Source organism: Macrosteles quadrilineatus, unplaced genomic scaffold, assembly GCF_028750875.1.
Source record: "Macrosteles quadrilineatus isolate MER2022 unplaced genomic scaffold, UCM_ALF_1.0 Scaffold_1__1_contigs__length_201487025, whole genome shotgun sequence".
Taxonomy (NCBI): Eukaryota; Metazoa; Arthropoda; class Insecta; order Hemiptera; family Cicadellidae; genus Macrosteles; species Macrosteles quadrilineatus.
In genome coordinates, this window is record NW_026542594.1 from 197,214,286 (window position 1) to 197,228,832 (window position 14,547).

Sequence of the window (14,547 nt, forward strand, 5' to 3'; positions counted from 1 at the left end):
AAATTCATACATATATATATATATATATTTATATATATATATTTATATATTTATATATATATATATATATATATATATATATATATGTGTCCGTCAGCACGATAACTCGAGCAAAAATGATCCGATTTTGATGAAATTTGGTACAAACGTGTAAACCTACGTTTATTCGAACGAGTTCGCGATCCAGCATGATCGGACCATGAGAACGGGGGTTTACGGGGGGTTTTATGGGGTAAAAATAGGTTTTTCCCATTTTTAACCCAAAAAACATAAAATTTAGCAATTTCTTTCCAAACCATTTTGTAGAGCTTAAAAAACCAAATAATTTAGTATATTGAAGCGTTATTATGCGCCTAATGGTTACGGAGAAAATTCCAAAAAATAGTAAATTTAAAATTCCCATGTTATTCTTATGGAGAATAAGTAAACTGTTGTAGTTTGCTTGTTTATGAACATATTTTGATCAAATTTTGAAAATGTTTTTATTTCTTACTAACTATTAAAATTTTACAAAAAAAAACAGTTTTACCCTCCCTGATGCAGCAAACCTAAGTACAAACCTAAGTACTTGTTAAAATAATTATATTTAAATAGGGAATAAATGTTATATTTTTAAGTAGACATTTCAGTGTAAATCCAATCAGTCAAATGGAAATTTGCTTAGTCTGCAGGTTTGCTGCGGCGGGGGTATTTTATAATAGTATAGATTCTATAAAGTAAACACGAAATTAAATAGATTGATACATCTATAGTTAGTAGGCACAGAGATGCTCTGTGTTAGTAGGTAGGCCATACGTTCAATCTAATACATAATTATATGAAAAGAAACTCAAATAAACCTTAGATTTTCCACATGCCTCTGTCTTAATCTGATATAGATGCTTGAAATAGATTTAACATCCACACACATTAAAAACTAAAAAGTAGAAAATAATTTATAAATGTGTGGAGAGTATAAATCCTTGTAAGATTTAAAACGAAAAACGTGGGGAGCATGCAATTGATAATAATACATTAGGTCAATAGGTGAAGGTAATTGTAAATTATCTATAACTTGATTTACAATTCTATATATTTTATAATTCAAAGTTAATTCTATAACTTTGATTTGAATGTTATTGTTTTTATAATAATAAAAACAATAACAACCAAATTAAAACAAATACATATACTAATTTTACAGTTACAATCATGTGATCTTTTGTTTGCAATCCGAGTGACGTCAGAATATGTGGGAATAGCACACCTATGTTTTTTCTTTCCACCATGGTCTACTATAGTACAAAAATAGCTCTTACAGTTTGGAGTAATGATAAAAATTTGTAAAACCCCCTTTATTTTACAGTATAGCACAATCTTTTGGATAGCTTAACTAAATATAAGCTATTTAAAAGCTAAAACTGGCTATAACTTTAACATTGGCGTGGAATGTCTACTTCATTTTTATCTACAGATAAAGGCTTTCCATTATAATATAATAATTCACGTGGAAATAGTAGTTTACGCAACGATTGCGTTAAGTGAGTCTTTACGACACGAGTAGAAAAATACGAACTCGCCAAGGCTCGTGCCTTAAAAACTTCTATGAGTGTCGTAAAGACTATTACCGGTAACGCGAGTTGCGTACACTACTTTACCTACGACCGTTTTTTAATTACTATCAATCTGGATTTAATTACTAACAATCACTACTGATAACTTTTTAGAGAGGTTAGTAGATATAATAGGACAAAGATACCTCACTTTCGGCGTTTTAGAGGCACTTTTAGGGCACTTTTTATAGGGGAAAAATGAGAAAAATGAGTGGCTCATTTTTTTGGCCACTTTTTTAAAGACCCAGCTCTCGACCTATACACCCCTATATAAATTTTCTATTTTTGTTAATACTAAAAATCACGTCTGGAATATGGCTCATTTTTTGGCCACTTTTTTAAAAGACCTGGATCTCGTCCAATACAAGCCTATATAAATGTTCAAACTCTATTAAAATTTCAAATCCACATCCATTCCCATGTATATTTTCAAAATCATGTGAGGTTTGTGCGTGAACTCGGGCATGCTCCTGGCTTATGACGTGCTCCCTTGGACATCCTTAGTGGAAATCCATGAGTTCTGGCTACTTGGGAACCCAAGCCATTTGACATACAACGAATCACCCTTTCTCCTAATTATCTTCTCTACCAAATACATGTCCTTATACTTTGTCTTTAACAACTCCTCTGTATAGAAGCCTCCCCTGATTATATTGCCATTTTCATCTTTCAAGATATAAGTCACAGGCTTTGTATTCTTAACTTCTGCTATTGTAAATAGTTCCCCTGTCCAATTTGGAGTATAACCTTTACTAAAAACATGTTTATACTTGGAAATCCTTACGCTATCACCTACCTTATATCTTGGCTTTTTAACTTGCTCTACTTTAGAAGTCAACCTCTCATGCACATATTTACTATTCTTAACATTCACTTGGTTAGGCTTCATTCCTATAGATCTATGCACCTTATTATTATATTTTCGAATTAACTTTGGAAGTAAATCCAACCATTTATAACTCCCCTGAGCACTAAATTCCCTATATAACCAATTCTTTAAAGTTCTCTGAAACCTCTCCACAATTGCAGCCTTAGTTGTAGAAAATGTGTGATAGTGATTAATATTTAATTTTTTCATTAGTTTGCTAAAATATTGATTAAAAAATTCTTTTCCATTGTCAGATTGAATGTTTTTAACCCCCTTTGGTAGAATGGTTTTAATGGCTTCTGTAACCACTAACCCTGTCTTATTCTTTAGTGGAGCAGCATAAGCTTTTTTAGAAAATGTATCTATTAAAGTTAAAATATATTTATTGCCAGAATTTTCTCTAGCATAGTTTTGCATATCAATTAAATCTATTTGTACGGTTTCATTTATACCTAATACTTTGAAAGACCTTCTTATGAAATTCTTTCTTGCAGGTTTATGAAGTTCGTATGCAATTTCATTCATTTTTTATAACATCATCCTTTCCTGTAACTCTAAATACATCACCATTAGCCCCAATCAATAGATTATCTTCCATTCTTTTAAATACATAGTTTTCTGGTATATATGGTCTATTATCTATATACTTAAATCCACTCAAAGATGTGGGGTCAGCAACTAATAAATCAGGATTGTATTCCATCAAATTAAAATTTTTTTCTCCATACACAAATTTCGATCCATCATAACGCATAGCTTGTGACATTAGACAAATATCATCCAAATGTTTCCCCTCTGGTAGATTTCTTATAAATTGATTTTTGGCATCCCAACAATATAGTTTTTTATTATAAGTTATAGTCTGTTCTTTTGTAACACAGTCAGTGTCATCAATGGCAGGTTTAACACGTACTAACCTTTTATTATTAAAATTCCAATAGCCTGCTTCCATTTTTGGAACTTGTGAAACATTCACAGCATCTTTACTATCTGTACCTTCCATCAAATTACTAATTTTCTGTTTCTTTGCATTCCAAACACCATTCTCTGATTCTAAAAATTCATAATTATTATCGTCTTGTATAAATTTACCATCTTCTTTTCGTATTAAAGTCTGTTGTAAAGTGGGCACATCATCTAAACTTTTACCCTTTTCTACATTAGTAATTTTCTGTTTCTTAGCATTCCAAACACCATTCTCTGATTCTAAAAATTCATAATTATTATTGTCTTGTACAAATTTACCATCTTTTCGTATTAAAGTCTGTTGTAAAGTGGGCACATCATCTAAACTTTCACCCTTTTCCACATTAGTGATTTTCTGTTTTTTAGCATTCCAATTTTTATTCTTAGATTCTAAAAACTCATATTTAGTTTTACCTTGTAAAAAGACATCACCTTTTCTAGTTAATGTCTGTCCCAAAGTTGATACATCATCTACAAACTCCCCATCTTTAACATTACCAAGTTTACGGTTTAAACCATTCCAACTATCGTCTTGTAAATTTAAAGTAGGTTCACTACTAGCCCTGGGTTCTGCAGGCTTATTATATGGATTATATAAACGATAAAATTTATCTATAAACATATTTTTATTTAATAAATAATTCCACTTTCTCTCAATTCCTCAATAATGGAATCTATTTCATTATCCACTCCTGAGTTACCAGCTTGGCGACTTAGCCAAAGAAGTCTTAACCTATCTACAAGCTCATTAGGATCATCCCAATAAATATAGTCTATTTTCTTACCAGTCACTTGTCTCAAACCTTCACCAACAGATTTAAAAAGAGGTTTAATTATATTAAGATATTTAGTATGTCTATTACTTGAAATTGGTGCACCATCTTTGTAACTCTTTAAATGTCCATTTGTAGCTTCCAAAATTTCTTTATAATTTTGCAAATCAGCCGGAGTATAATCCTCAGGTTCTTTTAAAGTTAACAATTGCCACAAACCTTTTGTCCCCTTGTAGGTTTTATTTGCAATTGTAACATCATCATTGGCAATATCAACTTCCTTATTTCCAATAAAAAATTTATTTGCTTCTCGTCTAATACCATATGTAGTGTCTGTCATACTACTTTTACTGAGGTAATTTCCTAAATAGTCTGATGCTAAAAGACCAAAATCTAATTTCTGTGGAGTGGATTGCTGTAATGGTTGTAATGGTTGTAATCTTGGTATTATTGGTATTCTAGATGGAGTCATTGGGAGAATCTCCATTCGAGGCCTCTCTGTTTTGGCGATTTTTTTTAATTCTTGTAATGGCTCTATTAAAGGTTGGAATGTTTAGAACCTCTCTTCAGCCTCTAGAAACTTGCCACGTTTTAAAGCTCTATATTTCTCTCGTATTTGATTTGCAGAGTCAACCAATTCTTGTTGAATGTTTTTCATCTTTTATTTACATTTTATTTATCTCATTTGACAAAGGATTGTACTCAAACACTTTATCATGTATTATCAAACAATATGCAGATGTATTTGCTGGCACATTTTCTGCAGTTTCAATCTCTAATTTAATATCAACAATTCCTTCCTTCACTGTTTCGTTCTGTCTAGAACAGTCTATTACAATTAGTGGATATTTCTTCATAAACTCAGCCCTACTAATCATAGGATCTGGGATAGTATTATAGTAAGTCTCTCTAAACCTCATAAACATCTCATAAGCTTTAGAGACATCTCCATTTTCAAAGTCGAGATTTAAATCACTATAAGGATAATATTCAGAGTTTAGAAATACTTTGAGATTTTTTAACTTACAGTGATCAAATTCATCAGTTCTTTTTCGTGCACTATTATCCCTAGCTGTTTGGAAACCAAATATAATATACCTAGGCTTCTCCAAACTTGAAGATGTCTTTACTGACCATGTATGTCTTGTGGTATTGGGATATGATGGAAGTTCATGCAACTCTAAGCTTCTAAATGCAATTTGCAAATTTTTATTTTGCAGTAACATCTTTTGTAATTGTAACTTCTCCCCATCTGATGGTATTACATGTGGCATTACCCATTGAATTGAGTTAAGTGTAATTTTAGGAATCATATCAGCAGTACCACTGGCTGGAGCACTAGTGGTTGTTAATATACAATTCAAATCATTTTTGGATCTTTTTAACACCAATTCTTGTTTGACATTTACTAATACCTTATTAAAATCCTCAAATACACCCATTAACAGTTCTAATGGCAAACAAGTACTAAACTTGCCACTTTTATGGAACTCTTTTAAATTCGTGTCAGAATCAAATGCCACATTTGACAATTTAGTAGTTTTATTGTAAGAGCTCAATATTTTCATAAGACTAGAAATTCCTGGGTTTCTTACAATGTCTATTTCTTTACCTGCGACTTCATATCTAATTTCATCAAATAAGAATGCAAATGCATTATTTATAAAATGACCTTTATCATGATTTTCAATTTCTCCCTTAATATACAGATAACTCCTACACGGGAGAGTTAGCAAATCTTGATTATTAATACATATTCGAATTTCATCGGAATTATTTATTGCCAAAGTGTTGTGGGGAACATAGGAGTGATTTGTAATTTTAACCACACTATCGTCGAATTGGGATTTCCCTGTAACGTCTAGAAAATCTTCCATTTTTATTAATAGAAAATTTTAACTTTAGTCCTATTGATCGTAGGAACCTAGCATTTTGTACACTTATAGATAAATTTTTATAAATTCTCATATCTTTTTTATATGACAAGTAATTGTAGTTTCTTCTCCATTAAAGTCAATTGCCTTGTCATGCTGATCGGCAAATGTAATACTGACAACATCTAAACTTCTCTTATTTACAGGAAAATATATAATATTTCTTGGAACTTCAATAATTTTGTAGCCAGGAGGAGCTTCTGGATAAAAGCTATGTATGGTGTGTGATTTGTTTCCGTTTAAATAGGACCCGTTTGCAATATTACATTTTACTCTAATCACATTTACATTATTAATGTTTATTTTATTTGTAGATTCAAACTGAACACCAGGAGTAGAAACACCTTTAAATCCCAATAAAACAGACCCTAAACATGGTTTTGTAAAATCAAACACGTGGCTAGAAAGTAATGTCGCTTTCATAGTTTTATTATTAGCTGTAAGGAAAAAGTCTGGGATTTGCTTTTGAATTTCCTTTGCAAGCTCAACCACCTCATATGTTCCTTCAGAAATTTCTATTGTAACTGGAGCTTTGTGGTCATAATAGAAAACATCATCACCTTCTTCAATGGTTAATTTGTTGCCTTTAAGTTGATTTAATTTTGGAATAAGCCCTTTGAATAAAAGTTTGACTTTAGTATTAATTAATGCTTCTCCATTCTTATGTATTATAACTTTAAGTTTACCATCTAATAACTGGTTTAAATCATCAACTAAGATCTCTCCCTTTGGTAATGTTTTTTTCTCTACTTTGTAATATGTTAAAGTATTAAGTGGTTTTTTTACATTAAATATAGAATTATAACTTTGAAAATCTACTAATCCAATTACATAATCATCATTTAATTCTATGGGAGGAAAGAACACTGACTTTAGCTCTGGCTCTGTACCCGAAAATGTTATAGTAAATGAATCCATTTTTATAAACAAAAATTTTTTATGAATGATAAACATAAAATTCCACAAATAGAACTATTTAAATCTTGTATTTGATCGGTTGTATAGAATATTTTATGTCCCTCAAAATATTTAATTACTTCTTTTGGAGGTTGGATTCCAAATGGGTCAAAATAAATTACAATATCTTTATTTTTACGATATGCTGTCCAATGTGTGCCAGATGAACTGTCTAAATTAACTATTCCGCACTCTTTTACTTTTGGTGTTAGATTTTTTAGCTCGTTTTTTAGGTACACCCCCCAGAAGTGAGGCACGTCTTTTGCGGCCTCTAACAGCTGGTAGTTGTCCATCTTTTTTATTAAATTTTAATCCCATTCCCATTTTTGCTTTTGCCTTCATCAAATTTGTCACCGCATAAGCTGCAGCTCTTTCAGCAAGATTTGCATCATTTGCCGTTACTCTAGTCCAAGCTAAGTCTGCTAATCTCATGTCTGCTTTGTTCCGAGCAGCGGTATCGGGATTATTCATGTAGAATATGTCATGCTCTTTACAATAAGAGTCTAGCTTATTTTTTGGAGGTACATTTTTGGCTAAATTTTGACGTATATTCGTTCCAGGTCCACAGTACCGATATGATGGTATGTGAAGTGGAAATGGAAGATTATTTATAAGAGTATTCAATAACCCTCGACCCCTGTAAGGCTTTAAGAATAAACCTTTGCCCTTTTTACATGTTTTCTTATTATTTTTCACCATTTTTATTATATAAAAAATGTCTTTTATTCAACAAAAACATAAATTTAAAATAGTACATACTAAGGAAAATATACCAAAGAAGTTGGGTCTATTTCCTACTAATATTCGATGTGTTATTTGTGGTCCAAGTGGAAGTGGGAAGACGGTTGTAATTTACAATTTAATTGTGAAAAAGGAAGGATTAAAATTTACAAACTTATATTTAATATCTAAATCTTTAGAACAAGAAAAATATAAAAAAATAATTGAAATATTTAGTTTGTGTGACGAAGTGAAATTACACACGTTTACTGACTGTGAAATCACACCAAATGATGTAAAATCACAGTCAGTTGTTGTATTTGATGACATAAATAGTCAAAATATTACACAATTTTTTTCAATGGGTCGACATAAAAATATTAACTGTTTTTACTTGTGTCAATCTTACAGCAAAGTACATAAACATTTACGTGATAATGTAAATTTCCTAATATTATTTAAACAAGATGATTTAAATTTAAAACATGTATATAACAATCATGTTGGTAATGACTTTTCATTTAACCAATTTAGAAATCTCTGTCATCAATGTTGGGATAAAACTAAATATGGCTTTTTTGTAATAGACAAAGAAAGGTCAAAGAATAATGGCAAATATAGATTTATGTTTGATCAATTTTATAATGACCAAGCGCAAGAGTATTGATGCCATCTTCCAGAATAAACCTCTTGTCATCGTCAAACGATAGTACTTTCTTATTCATAGTTAAGGTTTGAAGATGATGATTTGTAGATTTAATTCTTGTCACATTCTCATAATAATCTTGCCCAGTTGCAAGACAGTTTAAATAATGTTGATGTCTGAGGAGATGTTTAACTGTAGCACCATCAGCTCCTTTAGCTTTTTTGACCTCTAAAGCTTGCTTGTCTTCTTCATATAACCATTTTAGAGGAATATAAGAATATAACTTTGGTCTTAAACCACAATATTCATACATAATATGACCATCTAATTCGTCTTTAAACTTGCCAGTGACTTTTTTATTTTTATCAGAGTATAAGAAATGGTCTTTACTATATCCAGAGGTATCAAAAAAGTGCAAGTCACATTCTATTTCCTTGTAAAAGTCCTCTGTAACTATAGAATACATTAAAGAATCTGTATCTGTCATAAGAAATCTTTTGTTCTTAAATTTTGACATATAATTATAGTGGAAATCATACATTATTACTTTACTGATATCTAAAATGGTCATTCCTAAATATATCGGCTTATTAAACTTTACAACTAATTTATTTAAATGTATAGCATGTAAATTGTTATCGAACTTTTTGCTACAGTCGAACCTTGGATTAGTGACATATTTAGTTAATAGTGACTCATCCTTGAGATATATATCACGAAACTTGCGTTGGTTCATAATTGTTCGACCAAAGAGACTATTATTTAACAATTTGTAAAAGTCTTTTTCAAAATCATTTTTAGCACATTTGCGTTTTTCAATATTAAAATTAATATAGGGCGCAAGCCATTTAGACTGTCTAAATTTTAAAATTCTATGGTATTTTGTAACAATCAAACCCAATTCTTCATATTTTTGTAATGCTTTATAATGTAAAATATATTTAGTTTTGTCATTTAAATTAGGTATTAATTTGCCATTCATTTTCTCGGGTGCTAATGGATAGTCATTATGTAAATCATGTAAGCTTTTATCATATTTTAAATCAACTTCTAAAATGTATCCAAACTCATCATTTTGATTGTTTTTGTATATTTTGTAGTCTATCTCATTCGTCCAACGAAATCCATCCACGGGTAGTGTCTCACACATAGCTGTGGAGTATAGCGAGTTACAATCTAAATATACTAAATACACACTCTCTTGTTTGGGGTCATAATGTTCACCCATATATCTATTATTGGCTTTAGCGTAACGTGTGGAAATCATACTGACTCCTCCTCTGATTGCACTTTCTATGAACAAATGCATGTCAATATCTTGAAATAATTGTAATTTTATGCCAGTCATTCTAAGACAGGCTTCCCATGTTAGTCCTAGAAGTGAATACATGTGTACGGGGTCAAGTTTGTAATCCTTTAAACACAGGTCTCTAAATGTCTCAAACACATCAGCCAGTAGCAATACATCTGTTTTAAGATATAAATCATGATATTCTTGTAAATTATGTATATTAAAATGGGTCCAGATATGTTTTGCATGTTCATATTCAATGGGAGAGATATGTTCTTTAGTTAAAGTACTGTAAAATTTTTCAATTGGAGGTAGAGACTCTGCAAACTTATCTGGTCCTGTCATATATTCATAGGGAAATACGCCTTTGCGTTGTAGTAGTGGATTGTCTATAAATCTAAATGTATTTAAATTGGAAGCTAATTTGTATAATGGAAGGGACAGAAAGTTATAGGAATCTAAAAATACTAAATCATCAACAGAGAATGAAATGTACTTTTCCATATCTTTGGCTATGCAATTTAATTTACGATTATATTTTCCCAAGTGTTGCATTATTAAATGTCCATCGTAATTTTTCAAGTTATGGAAGAATACTGGTATTTTCTTTGTTACTTTATAGTTTAAATTACAATCATTGTGGGCAGCTCCACGGTATTGGCCATTTGAATGACAATGTTCTCGTACCCTATCAAAATATAGAGGCTTTTCACAAATATGACAATGTGTTGAGTTTTGGAAAGATGCCTCTTGCTCAGGAGTCATTACAAGAGGAATATATATTGCCATTTGACTTTTAATAAAATCATAAGTCTCAAATAATCTTTCGAAAAACACATCCATAACATTTTCGCCACTATATAACTCTTCAGAAATAATCTTAGAATCTTTTACTACGACAAATGCAAATCCAGATGGAGTATGGTTGTTAGAGTTTATAAAACATTCAAAATCTGCATAAATTACAAATGGGGCTTTAAGTTGATATTTATAATTTTTAAATTGTAATGTATCTTGTTTAGACATTTCCACTCTTTGTGCATCAAAGTTCTTACAATATGTTATATGACATTCCAATTTATCTTTGGTGTAAAAATGTTGTAAACAAAACTTGCAAAAATACTTCTTGTGGTCTTGTTTTGTAGACCGTAGCATTAACCTATCAAAATCACGAATTAAACAGTAATGTGATTTACGACCTTGTTGTAATAATAATAGATCTATATGAGTATTACTATTCAGTTTGGTTCTTCTTAATGGGTATAAAAATTTTCGGTCTTCAACTCCAAATACATTAACACTTATATTATTCTTTCTTTCAAATTGATCTATGTCAGATATTTTTACGGGATATTTTATATTTGTCATGTTCAACTGACCTACATAGGGTGCATATTTCGATACCCTTTCAGCATTTTTAGCATTCCTTGGATGTAAAGCTGCTAAAATTGACCAAAGGAAGCATTTATTGTCAGAATTCTTTATATTTAAAACTGCATGTTTTGATTGAATACTTTTTGGTGTGGGGATATATGACGTTGGAGTTAGGGGCTTATACTTGTAAACGTGCAACTGCCAATATTTAGTGTGGTCATATATCCATCCACTACCTTCCGCTTGATATTTGTGCATGGAAGCATCAATCTTTAAAAGAGCATTTTCAATTTGAGGCTTTAAATCTCTCTTCTCAATGGTTAGGATAGTAAGGCTTCTGAAATCTGCAATACATTCTTTCTCATTAACTAATTTTCCATTTTGATCTATTGTATATTTTATAAATTTGATTCTCCTTACTAAAGTCCATTTTATTGGTAGAGGACAAGACTGAAGAGTACTTTTAAGTTCAGTTTTAATCGATTCACCAACAAATTTAATCATTGTATATGGACATTTGTTACAAGAATTTACATGTCTTTTAAAATGACCAACAACATTTCTTTTACAGAAATTACAAGTCTTATGAGTTTGTAATATATGAGATTTTAGAGCTATGTTACTATCACAGATTAAATCACATAGTTTACATACCTTCATTTGATGTATCAATTTGTAATGGCGAATAAGGTTGCTTTTTTTGGAGAGCGATGCAAAACAATGTTGACATGTGGTCTTCATTTTTATATATGAAATTAAAAAGTAGGTTGGCATCTTCTATATAGTTGAAATTACATTTTTACAATTTAAATTAATGAGAAGTAATAATTCAAATCATAATTCTAAATTTTAATATTCAAAACAATTTTATACAATAATATTTGGCAATTAAAAATTTTCTAAATCAAAACTAAATTCCAAATCTTAAATAAAAACTCTTTTTAGCAGAATGCTAAATCTACATTTATACAGAGTTAGTGTTAGTTATATAGAGAAGACTACCTATGAAAAAATTATATAGAGATTGAGATTCGGCTAAGTTTTGAAAAAATAACTTGTATATATTTTTGACTCAAAGTCCCCAGTGATTGAGATTTAGCTAAGTTTTAAAAAAATAACTTGTATATATTTTTGACTCAAAGTCCCCAGTGATTGGGATTCGGCTAAGTTTTAAAAAAATAACTTGTATATATTTTTGACTCAAAGTCCCCAGTGATTGAGATTCGGCTAAGTTTTAAAAAAATAACTTGTATATATTTTTGACTCAAAGTCCCCAGTGATTGGGATTCGGCTAAGTCTACAAAAATAACTTGTACACACTTTTAACTCAAAGTCCCCAGTGATTGAGATTCGGCTAAGTTTTAAAAAAATAACTTGTATATATTTTTGACTCAAAGTCCCCAGTGATTGAGATTCGGCTAAGTTTTAAAAAAATAACTTGTATATATTTTTGACTCAAAGTCCCCAGTGATTGAGATTCGGAAGTTTTAAAAAAAATAACTTGTACACACTTTTGACTCAAAGTCCCCAATGATTGAGATTCGGCTAAGTTTTAAAAAAATAACTTATATACACTTTTGACTCAAAGTCCCCAGTGATTGGGATTCGGCTAAGTTTTGAAAAAATAACTTGTACACACTTTTGACTCACTTAAAAATAGTAATAACAAAATAAGTTACTTTTTTGGATAGAGAAGCAGCACACAGTTGGCATGTAACTAAAAAAAACAATTGGTGGAAATTACATTTTAGACAATTTCAATTAATGGGAAATAATAATTTAAATCAGAATTTTAAATTTTAATATTCAAAACAATTTCATACAATAAGATTTGGCAATTGTAATTTTCTAAATCAAAACTATATCCAAAATCTGAAATAAAAATACTTTTTAGCAATTGAGAATGCTGAGTCTACATATATACAGAGTGAGTGTTAGTTATAGAGAAGACTATGTTACCTATGACAAAATTATATAGTGAGTATAATTAGGCTAAGTTTTTAAATAATAACTTGTACACACTTTTGACTCAAAGTCCCCCGGTGCGTGAAGTTTGGCTAAGTTTTTAAATAATAACTTGTGCAAACGTTTGACTCAAAGTCCCCCCCATGAGTATAATTCGGCTAAGTTTTTAAATAATAACTTGTACACACTTTTGACTCAAAGTCCCCCGGTGCGTGAAGTTTGGCTAAGTTTTTAAATAATAACTTGTATGTACATTTTAAGTCCCTTAGTACATATTAAAAAATACTCTAAGTGTTTGAAAATAGACTTATATACATTTTTTACAAGTTCCTTAGTGACAGAATTCGGCTATGTTTTTAAAAATGGACTCGGGAAATTAGCTACACTCCTAAGTTAAAAGAAATACAGAGTATGAGTACAAGCATCAGTTACATCACCAATTGATCCCATGACCCGACACGCGACAACATATTACAATAGTCTAGCTTAGATGTCAAAGACTTACCATAACAAGAAGATCCAGGTGGAAGAGTGAGTGATGATTCCGTAGAATGCCCCCCTTATATACCACAAAATTGTCTAAATTAATTTAGAATTAATTGGAATGGAAATTGAACAAACTGAAATTGAACAATTGAATAATTGAGGTCAATCAATCAAACATATTTGGTAATTGTCTAAACCTGCCCCAGACAGACTGGCACCAGACAGGCAGAGAATGTTGACAATTGGTTTTGATTGGGGTCATTAGGTTACACTCACAGTCATTCATTTGAGTCGGGCATAGTTTACGCATAGCCATAGAGCGCACCCGAGTTCGCGCACAGACCTCACATGATTTTGAGAATATACATGGGAATGGATGTGGATTTGAAATTTTAATAGAGTTTGAACATTTATATAGGCTTGTATTGGACGAGATCCAGGTCTTTTAAAAAAGTGGCCAAAAAATGAGCCATATTCCAGACGTGATTTTTAGTATTAACAAAAATAGAAAATTTATATAGGGGTGTATAGGTCGAGAGCTGGGTCTTTAAAAAAGTGGCCAAAAAAATGAGCCACTCATTTTTCTCATTTTTCCCCTATAAAAAGTGCCCTAAAAGTGCCTCTAAAACGCCGAAAGTGAGGTATCTTTGTCCTATTATATCTACTGAGGTTATGTTTTCGTGTATTGTCATTGCCATTGCCACTGAAAGTGATGCAACGACTTGTTGTATAATCAGCTGATTTCCTGTAATTACGTGTTTGTTAAACTTCGTTAAATATTACATTGCTAGCAGCATTCTTACCATAAATAATATTGTATCAGGTACAATTCGGCAAATATTTCATTTATTTTTGGACTTCCACCAACTTAATTAAGAATACGCGAGTATCAACATGAACAAGTCGGATCAACAATTAAATTGGTCAACTGATCAGCTGATCAGCTGATTAGTTGACGTTCGAAGCATTACAATT